General features: G+C 36.8%; 1 long non-coding RNA gene across 1 annotated transcript; it reads left to right on the top strand.

Moving 5' to 3' along the window:
- The first annotated feature begins 1,042 nt into the window (after positions 1 to 1,042).
- LOC119792901 lies at positions 1,043 to 2,803 on the top strand. Its single transcript, XR_005282040.1, has 3 exons — positions 1,043 to 1,196; positions 2,198 to 2,265; positions 2,694 to 2,803. It is a non-coding gene; the product is annotated as an uncharacterized LOC119792901 (long non-coding RNA).
- The last annotated feature ends 8,505 nt before the right edge of the window (positions 2,804 to 11,308 follow it).

The raw sequence follows: 11,308 nt of genomic DNA, 5'->3' as shown, positions 1-11,308 counted from the left end.
CTGCTGGCCAGGAGAGATGTGGAAAAGCAAAGGTTAGCGTGTCTGTAGACCTCAGCCTGGTTTGGATGTGCAAAGTAATAATAAATAAAACCCTTTGGGACATGCAGGTGGCGCAGTGGTTATCGTGCATGACCCATGAACGGAGGCTTTAGACCTTGATGTGGCTGACCCGGGTTTGAATCTGACCCGTGGTCTTTTGCCGCATGTCTCTCCCCCTCTCTCATACCCCTTTTCCTGTCAGCCTACTGTCAAAGAAAGAGACATTAGTGCTGTAAAAATTCAAAATAAATAAATAAAACCTTTCAGTCTGAATGAGATGGTTAATTCGTCACCCATACCTGTAAACTTTGCCCTCTGCTGGTGGGACAGCTGGTCACATGGTTAAAGATTTGTCTTTCCTCTTTAGATTGTCCAAGGTCCTGAATCATTTCCTATAAGAAGCTTATCACAGGTTTTCTATGGGATTTAGTTCTGGGGATTTGATCATGAAAGAAAGTTTACATTTTTTTCTGAACCATTTCTGTCTGACTTTACCCACAATTTTCCATTTGAACAACCCTATAAAACACATTTCCTATTTCTCCATAGATTTCCACTTTTTAAACAGCCTGTGATAACTTCAACTATCACTATGGGTGAGCTGGGAGCAAAAAGCTGAATTTGAAGGCATTTGTATTTAGACGTTTAATAGTCTTTTCAAGAATAGTTGAAATCCCTACAATTCTAAATCAATGTTGTAATGTTGTAAAAACATGTCACGTTTGTCACAGTGGTTGCTAAATAAACAAATATTTAACAGATAATATTATTTAATTCAGTTTTAGTTTATTTAAAAAACATCAATGTAACCCAACAAGTAAGATTAACACAGGTAGTTTTAAACCTTTACAATATATTAGCTTCCATTCTCCACCTTTAGGAAATAATCTGGGGTTTTCAGATTGAGCTGCAGAGATGGAGGCTGGATAGGCAGAAAGGGAGGAGAAATAAGCAAAGCACAAAAAAGTTGATTGGATAAAACCTATCCAGTAGAATTTAAGGAGTGGAAGGGTAGAGGCAGGGCTGCTTAGTGTATATAAACAGGAAAGGTTAATAAGACAGGTGAGACAACGGGGAATACGAGAAGCAGTCTGTTGTGCTTGCAGGAGAATTTGATCTACAGACGCATCAGAAACTCAGGCATCCATCTGAACATTGTGAGTAGAATATATGAGAAACCTGTCAGCAGCTATCAGACTTTTAATGCTGCTGTTGCTGCTGTGTTGGAGCTGGACTTAAAAGAGCTGCCAGTGGGGAGTCCCACAGCTGCAAACCTCGGTACAGGAAACCGGTTAGGTGCAAAAATGCTTCAGATATTATGAACTTTAGCTGAACTTCAGCGCATGTTAAAACTTTATTTAAATTTATCTTTCATTCTACAGAGAAATACACAAAAACTTAAATTATAATAAATGAGAGACAAGAAAAGTTAGGTGATTATGACTACATAAACAATGATAGAACTGTAATGATGCTTCATAGTCTGTTTTGTTGTCATTAAGCTGCTGATTCAGTGTAGGGCACTCTAAAAATGACATTTATTTTTTGCATTCAGGTTTAAAATACTAGGAAAACTTGGTATCCTCATTGAACATTTATTACAATATATCGTCTTTATAAGCAGGATGGATTCATGAAATCTTAGGAAATTCATTGCAGGGTTAAAACTCAGAGAAATCAGTTTCATCATTTTAAGGTGCATCGCTGACTGACACAGTTTTTTGTTGTTTTTTTTGTGTGATACTTGTAACTTATTTGCACCATCAAAACCAGGAACATCCTGTACAGACATTACACCTTTGAATAAGCTGCTGCAGAGAATCTGTTTCAAAAACACAAAAGTTACCATGAAATCAAACAGAGTTAAAGCAGATTAACTATGAATATAAAATATCTGCTATTTCTATTTAAAATACATATATTTGTATTTATGTTAATTTTTTAAACAGACATGACAAGAGTTTTTATGGGATCATGATATTAACCTAGATACAACTGAGAGGTTAATCCATTGTGACACCAAAATGGATCTAAAGGAAACACCTAAAGCATGAGTCAGAAAAAAAAATAATAATAATGATGATATTCCTGTGTCTTTCAGAGCCAGAGATTGTGTTGTCCTGTTCATAAAGTACAATCTGTCTGTTTTACATTACAGGATCATCATGTCACTCACCAAGATTCTTAAACCTGAGGACATGAAGAAGGCAGTCGACACCTTTGAAGGTATCTTACTCTAGAAAAACAACAGTTTGTTAAATTTAGACTTAAATGCTGATCAATAATTTACTAATTCAAAGCAGTTTTCCCTACCAGATCAGATTTATGCTATAATAAATTTAATGTAGTGTTCAGCAGATCATTTCCATCATATCAATGTATAACCCTGTTATAACAGCAGCATTATTTTCCACTCTATCCTCCCTGCTAAAAGCTGATCTTGGCTTAATTTTAGAATCTAAAAAGCTTTAGTTTGCTTGTTTTGCACAGTGCATGTGGCGGTCAGCTATAAAATTAAAAGAAAAACAGCCACACACTGGTATAATCTCACCAACAGCCCCCAGCTAGGTGACTCTCAGGGTCATTGGGCTGTCTCTACCTTGCTTTGCGTGTGTTTATGATGTTTCTATGTATCTGTGTGTCTGTTTGAGAAGCTGTGGGCTCATTCAAGCATAAGGAGTTCTTCAAGATATGTGGCTTGTCCACAATGCCTCCAGAGAAGGTGCGAGAGGTGTTCAGGATCCTTGATGGTGACAATAGTCACTACCTTGATGAATCTGAGCTCAAGTACGTAAAAATATTTCTCAGCTCCTCAAAATGCCACTTAACCAAGATGCTTAACACTTATGATTCTCAAGTTGCAGTATTGTTTAAAGGTCCAGCATATAATAATTTCAGGGATTTACTGACAGAAATGTAAAATATTATATATTAGTGTGTTACTTATAATCTCCAAACTAAACTCCTCAATCTTTATGCCTGTGTTGCCCTAGAAATAGTTTTTTATAATTACAAATGATCTCAACTGTGTGGAGGCAGACATCTTTGCACTACAGCAGCACAGAGCTGAAAGACTAGTGACTGTAGAGATTGCCTTTACACTTGAATGTGACTGTGGCAAGTATCAATTAACAACAGTAGCTTGTTCAGTCCAGCTGAATTTATTTGTCCTTCGTCTTTTCCACCCATATGCGGTGTGAGTTGCAGCAGAAAACGATTATCTGTGTCACATTTTCTGGGCTGTAAAGGAGCTCTCTTCCAGTGTCATGATGGGTTACTGAGAGGCCCAAGATGCAGAACACCACGGAGACAGAGTAAAACTTTAACAGGTTTATTGTTCACAAGCACATGGAAATAACACAGGTACTGGTTCAGGCCTGGGGGGGCAGGTTCACTGGAGTCTGTGTGGGAGACAGTTCTGTTAGCGTTGGATCAGTTGAGTTTGAGTTTAATGTTTTCTGGTTTGTACCTTTAGGAGACCTGATAAAGCCTTGAGGGAGGAACTGTTGAGATCCAGAGATTGTTTCATTCAGCAGAGTCCGATAACTGCTTCAGCGTCTTACTTCTAACGTGAAGGCAGACCTTGGTTCTGATTTTCCAGCTCTTAGTCCTGAGCTGCATGGGAATCCAGAGAAGAGTCTTCAGATTTGGCTCAGAGGGCAGGCTCGGCAGGTTAAGCTCTTCCAGAGCTTCACAGGAGAAAGACAGGTTTCCTGAAAGCAGAGACAAAGGGTTAGAATCCAATCTGGATTCAATGTCAACAAAGGTTCTCAGAAGATGCTAGGCTTAGGTGCTAACCAACTGGATTTAACACTGCGGCGTCGAGGCAAGGTCTGAAGACAGCTTATATACTGTGGATCCTCTGATGACGAGATGCGCCTCAGGTGTGTCGAAGGCTCAGCTCAGGAGGATCCATGGCGGACTCTGCTGGAGAGAGGTGGAACTTCTCCAGCTCCCAACATCCAGACCATCCAGACATAATGGTTTTGTGCCATAAGCAATGATGAGCTGGATGTATAATCCTGCAGCTCCAGGTGGCATAGCTGCATGTAGATGATATGTCTCTACAATTGCTGTTTCTGAGAGTCCATGTATGTTTAAATAAGCATTGATCTCTCTGCATTGTTTGTCATTGTCGCAATGCCTCATTCCTCTTAAAATAAGCTCTGACAAATTTACAGAAATATGCACCTGATTTTTAAAATTTCTAAATATAGACCCTAAAATGCATGAATGATCTGTTTCAGGGTGAGTTAAGCAGTTACTTTTGCATGTCCTCCTCCCAGTATTCTGCACTTTCTGATGATTTGCCTCTGTTGTAAATATCCATTAAGGCAAAAACACTCAATAGCAACACCTTCTATTTTGTCGATGTCACTGATGAAGTAAGCTGGCAAGCCTGACATTGAGAATGTAGTAATGCAGTAAAACGTACGGTGGCTGAAAGGTGCTAATGCACTGTAAACGATGAATACACCGGCAAAAATAATTTGTGATGGAAACTCCAAAATGCTCTAGCAGCAAAAAAAAATGCAAAAGGAAAATGCTGCAAACTAAAAAGAAACGAGTTTCTAACAGGTGAAAACATAAGGGCAAACTCGAAAACAGAAAAAATCTACATGCAACAGAAAAATGCTGCAAACAAAAAATACTGCAATCACAAAAATAGCAGCAAAAATCAACAGCCATAAAAGCAAATGTAAACAAAAAGTGCAGCAGCCACAAACACAAATACAAACAAAATGCGGAAGTCACAGATAGTAAATGATGTAAATAGTCAAAACGCAGGAGCAAACTCCCCCTAAAAAAACAGAAAACAATATATTTCCCTTTTTACCTTCTGAATAAAAATAAACTTTCAAAAAATTCAAAAAGTCCGAGTCCTACTACATTACTGTTTAACAACATATTTTAGTGTTGCAGCTTTTACTAAACTGTATTATTTTTAGAGCAGTAATCTTGCTAAAAGACTGAAAGTAAAGATGCGGTTTGACAGTTACCCATATAATTAGGCTCCACTGTATCCTAATCAATTATAGAGAAAGAGCTTTGATTATATTTTGTAATGACATTTATCCGATGTGTTGAAGGCTTAGAGATGTGTTGGGTTTTTTTTAAGTTGTGTTTGTTTGCAGGAACTTCTTAAAATGGTTCGACCCTGAAGCGCGGGCTCTAACTGAAGCAGAAGTCAAGAAATTTTTCTCAGGTGATGAAGACGGCGATGGCAAAATTTCCGAAGATGGTCAGTATCAGTTTTCCTATTATTTTAGGAGTTGGTTTAGTTGGAGAAATTCTTCCACAGTGGACCTTGAAAAAACTAATATATGTATCTATATATGTTATCTAAATTTATGAATAGCACCCATTTGTGTATAATTTATTATCTGCTGTTTAGTGAAGCCATCAGAGTTATGTTAAAGAACAACAGTGATTAATTGTAACGTGAAGACCTTGAAGCACAAAAGACTTACTAGAGATGATGTTTTGATGTGGTTGGGTTCTACACACTTTTCCAGGCTTAAGTCCAACACAAGTGAAAAATGTTGACATGTAGAAGAGATTTTAGGGTACAAGTATTGATTCCCTAGTTCACTTCTAATGCTGTATCTGTTACCGGAGGGTTCCACAGGGATGGGTTCTGAGCCTGTGTTGAATTGCTTTTTACAGAACCCATTGAACTGTCATCATCTGATCTTTGAATGTTTTTTTTTTTTTGCTGCTGCTGCTGTTTTATGTGGGGTATCATTTAGTGGGCTGCCATTGTGAGGGGCCCAGTGAGCAGTGTGGAGTTAAGGGTCTTGCTCAGGGAGCCAGAGTGGCAGTCCGTGGGAGTGGGTCTTGAACTCAGAACTCAGATTCCAAGCGCAATGCCCTAACCACTAGGCTGCCACTCCCCCTTGCAGATGATATTCAACTGCATAAATCTTTAAAGCCTTATTAGCTGGATAAGCTGTCTATCATTTTTTTATTTTGTTTACTTAAGATCACTGTTTAGCTTTCCAGCAATAATGTGTTTAAACACCAGTAAGAGTGGCACTTTAACCCTAGATCTTATAACATACATACAAAAGTAAATCATGCTCTTAGTTATTTCTTTGTCCAACTCATAAACATTCACTATAAAAACTTTGGTGTAATATTCAATGTTCAGGCCTTTGACTCACATGTAAGCTCTCTATCTGTTCCTAATTATCTCTTTCATTTTATAATGAAATCAGAGATTTTATAGCAAAATATCTCGTGTTTCCTCCACTTGATATTATTGTTTAACTACTGAACGTAATTTATTTTAGCTTATTTTCAAAATTTGCAGATAACTTCATGTTTTGTAAATTTACATCATTTTTAAAACATTTTATCAGATGATCTTAGGATCAGTTAATCAGTATTTGAGTGGCCTTTTTCCCATTTACGTTTTTACTCTTACTTGAGTAATTTGTTGGCTAGTTTTTTCTTCTACGTGAGTAAAAATATGATGCGGTGCTGCTATTCTTTCTTGGGTACAGTTTTTCTGTACTTTATCCACCTTTGGTTGCATGACCCCTTTTTCAGATTTAAGGATTCACATGCAAACTAGCATGCAAACAAAGAGTCCAGAACAGCCAGAAGCCAAATAATTCACCTACTTCTTTTACTAATTTATCCTTTAGAAAGCAATTAAAACTTTCTTATTTAAACAGGCTTTTCAAATATGTTTTTTTGCTTTTGATATTTGCTTTTAGATTTTTGTGCAGTACTATAAGAACTTTAATAACTTTAATGGTTGTGTCTAAAAGTTGTTTTACAAATAAACAGTAGCTGTTTATTATGGGGTACGAATACATACTAAACCAAACATTTTCTTTTTTTTTATTCTTGGGAATATTGTTAAACCTATGAACTATTCTTTACAAACCCTTTAAGCTTTGCGGTTTAAGTTTCATTGAAATTTACATACAAATTCTCATAACTATGCATCTACATGTGAAGAAAGTGTTTCAAACAAAATGTCAACTATTGCAAACAAAATTAAGGTATCAGGTGTGTAAGACAAGTTTAGACATAATTAGTTAAATTTTGACAATAGTTTATTGTTTTATGTCACTGACCTGGATTAGGTTAACAGCTGTTAGAGCAATTATTATTAAATTCAAGATGATTCTTTAAATATGGTAACTAGATTTCAAAGAAAAAAACATGGCCTTGTATCACATGTAATGCAAATTTAAAGGTAAATCTTTATTTGTTAATTTTATGTTTCATTTTTTCTAGAATTTCTGAAAATGGTCAAGTCCTAAATCTCTTCCAACAAAAGAAGCCATCTGGAGTTTTCCCAACCTTTGGAGCTTCTGATAGCAGCTTCTATTCTGAGGAATTTTTGATGCTTTCCATTCATCTAAATTTTAACTGATTTTTCTTAAACTCCACCTTTCAAAGTGTCTTTTCTTCTGGTGCATGGTTTCTTGGCTTTAGAGATCCCCCCTGTCTGTGATAAAGAATGATATAAATAAAGATCAAGCAACATATCTACATATATGAGCAGAGTTTTTATTCATTTATTTATTCATTGGTTTATTTTCCACACAAGCTTACAGTATCTTAGCCAGTCTGATGGGGCTGCAGCCTAAGCCAGAGAAAACAGGTAAATTCTAGTCTAGATCAACATTAAGAGACACAGTAGCAGCACTGATAACCTTACAGATTTTCCAACAGACCATTAGACAGAGGCGTTTCAAACATCCTGTAAGAATATGCTATAGTTTCTTAGACCTTTATATACTTTTAAGCTTTTTTTATTGGAAGTGATAATATATTTCTCATAGATTATAAATGTTTTTATTTAAAACTGATTATTTTACTAATTATAAAATGATTTATCTTTATATGGGAGAAGGAGGATTTTAAATTCTATTCTGGATTTAACAGGGAGCAAATGAAGAGAAGCCAGGATAGGAGAGATATGATCTCTCTTTTTCATTTTCATCAGAACTCTGGCTGCAGCATTTTGGATCAGCTGAAGGCTTTTAACTACAGTTTGTGGACTTCCTGATAGTAAAGAATTACAATAGTCCAGCATTGAAGTAACCTTGAAGTTCAATAAAGAAAAAGCTCCATACATAAAATGTTTTTAAAAATTGCTAGGATTATTGCAGTATGAAGGAGATCCAGCTTAATGCTGAGCCTAGATTAAAGCTGCAGTGGATGGAGAAGCTGAATAAAACTGCAATGATGAGTATAGGAGCCATTTGTCCTTTCCTGTGTTTATCACCACCAGGGGGCGTATTTCATTTTGCTCATTTAACCATGATCCTATTCAGGTGTTGTTAATGGAAGGAGGCAACAGTTTTCTATTTTGTTTCGTTTTGATAATTACTACTGCTTGAAAATCATACTTCATAATTTTCTGTGCTAATTACGTCCAAAAGTACAGCTTTGTTATCGCTATAGAGATGCGATTTCTCCATAATCAGAATACATTTTCTCCTGCAGTCACTTGAGGTGAAAATTGTCATTATTAGAACAAGACAACTCATTTAAAAAAAAAACATGGCCATTTTCTCATCAACCTTTTTTTTATGTTCTTTACTGTTGGCAAATTAATGAACTGCTCTCACTTCCATACTTATATATACACATGGAACCCCAAACTTCCCACCCGCCTCGCGTCCCCTTCCATTAAATGGATTCTCATCAGCATTTATGACGAAGGTACTTTTTATCAGTTTGATTAAACGGTATAATTCAACATGGAAAAAACAGAAAAACGTCCGTTTTCTCCTTTTTCTCCTCAGAAAACGAATCGTTTCCCGTTTTGTGGTTTCTGCACATAAAACCAAAATCCATTAAACGGCTTGATTTTGGTTTTTTTCGTTTTCGCCCCCAAAACGAAAACAGCAGTCAATTTTCGGTTTCAGAAGTGGGCGTGGCTTTCAAGCCCGCCGGTCCGGTGCCCTTCAAAATAAAGGCCTGGCATGGAGAAACTTTCGTTGTATTTCCTGCCCTCATCGTAGCTTTTGCTTGTGTTCGAAATTAAAGCCGGTCTTATACATATATAAATATATACATATATTTAGATGTAATATATATTTATATTTTTTATAGCTACAGGGTTTACTCGGAATAAAGTCATCAGAGAGATTTAACTGCGACAGAAAAGACATGGGAAATTTGACACTCACGACAGGTATTTTAAATGACCAGCAGATGTCGCTGTGCATCAATGGGACAATTAATCGCAATATCAAGCGTATTTTACCACCTAATAGTCAATAAATGGAACATTTATGAAACGGAGTGCTGTGTGAGGAACTTCATTTTTGTGGCGGTAAAAAATCTGGAATTTATTTAGAGATATATCTGGGAAAACAGCCAATACAAACAGGAGTGAGGTGAAAAAATTATAGATCTCTCTCTCTCTCTCTCTCTCTCTCTCTCTCTCTCTCTCTCTATAAATATATATATTTATATATATATATATATATATATATATATATATATATATATATATATATATATATATATATATATATATATATATATATATATATATATATATATATATATATATATATATTCACTTCGAATGTTGAATCACTGTGCTTTAACACATGTGGAATTATATAATTATCAAAAAAGTGTGAAACTGCAAATATATCTTAAATTCTAGGTTCTTCAAAGTAGCCACCTTTTGCTCTGATTACTGCTTTGCACACACTCTGCATTCTCTTGATGAGCTTCAAGAGGTACTAGTTTGCCCTTTTGCTTTCACTCTGCGGTCCAGCTCACCCCAAACCATCCTGATTGGGTTCAGTTCCGGTGATTGTGGAGGCCAGATCATCTGGTGCAGCCGCCTATCACTCTCCTTCTTGGTCAAATAGCCCTTACACAGCCTGGAGGTGTGTTTGGGGTCATTGTCCTGTTGAAAAATAAAGGATGGTCCAACTAAACCAAACCGGATTGAATAGCATGTAGCTGAAAGATGCTGTGGTAGCCATGCTGGTTCAGTATGCCTTTAAGTTTGAATAAATCCCCTAACCCAGCAAAGCACCCCCACACCATCACACCTCCTCCTCCTTGCTTCACGGTGGGAACCAGGCATGTAGATTCCATCCGTTTCAGCTTTTCTCCGTCGTAAAAAGACACGATGGTTGGAACCAAAGATTTCAAAGATTTGGACTCATCGGACCAAAGCACAGATTTCCTCTGGTTTAATGTCCATTCATTGTGTTCTTTAGCCTAATCAAGTCTCTTCTGCTTGTTGGCTGTCCTTAGTAGTGGTTTCCTAGCAGCTATTTTACCATGAAGGCCTGATTCACACAGTCTCCTCTTAACAGTTATTCTAGAGATGTGTGTGCTGCTAGAACTCTGTGTGGCGTTGACCTGCTCTCTAATCTGAGCTGCTGTTAACCTGTGATTTCTGAAGCTGGTGACTCTGATGAACTTATCCTCTGCAGCAGAGGTGACTCTAGGGCTTCCTTTCCTGGGGCGGTCCTCATGTCAGCCAGTTTCTTTGTAGTGCTTCATGGTTTTTGCCACTGTACTTGTGGACACTTTCAAGGTTTTCCCAATTTTTCAGACTGACTGGCCTTAATTTCTTAAAGTAATGATGGCCAATTGTTTTTTTTTTTACTTAGAATTTGTATTATGGCAAGAAAAAAAGCAGCTAACAGTCTATTCAGTAGAACTATCAGCTGTGTATCCACCTGACTTCTGCACAACACAACTGAGGGTCCCAACCCATTTATAAAGCAAGAAATCCACTGTGTTTCATAAGTTCGGCCCATTCACCACACTGGGGCACTCAAGGTGCTTTCTGTTGTACATTTATGATAGTGGAATATAGTTTTTGTTTTTTTGTTAAGATGCATAGCCTGGAAGAACTGTGCAGAATGTATTAAACTGATCTGTCCTTATTCAGCTGTTATGACTCGCCCCATGTTTACTTCCTGCTGTCGGAGCCTGGTGGGATGTGCGGAGTATGTTCAGGAGTGGAGGAACAACTCTGATCAGTGCCTCAAGTGTAGAGATGACCTGCCAAGCTACACAGAAGTAGCAGGACTCGCAGAAGCACTTAACTGCCTGAAGTTAATTGAGTAAATACTTAAAATTTCATGTTAATGTATTATGTTTTTTATTATTTGATTGGTTCATGTTCAATATGTTAAAAGTTTTTGGCTAACTACTTGTTTTTGTTTTTTTGTTGGATCAGTACAGCTACTAAATTGGTTTATATATCATCTTGTATTTTTGTCTGAATTGTGCTTCCTATTTTGTTTTGAAGTCATTCAAA

The sequence above is a fragment of the Cyprinodon tularosa genome, unplaced genomic scaffold (genome assembly GCF_016077235.1).
Source record: "Cyprinodon tularosa strain WSP-4 unplaced genomic scaffold, ASM1607723v1 ctg433, whole genome shotgun sequence".
NCBI classification, from domain to species: Eukaryota; Metazoa; Chordata; class Actinopteri; order Cyprinodontiformes; family Cyprinodontidae; genus Cyprinodon; species Cyprinodon tularosa.
This window is presented reverse-complemented; position numbering and strand designations above follow the sequence as displayed.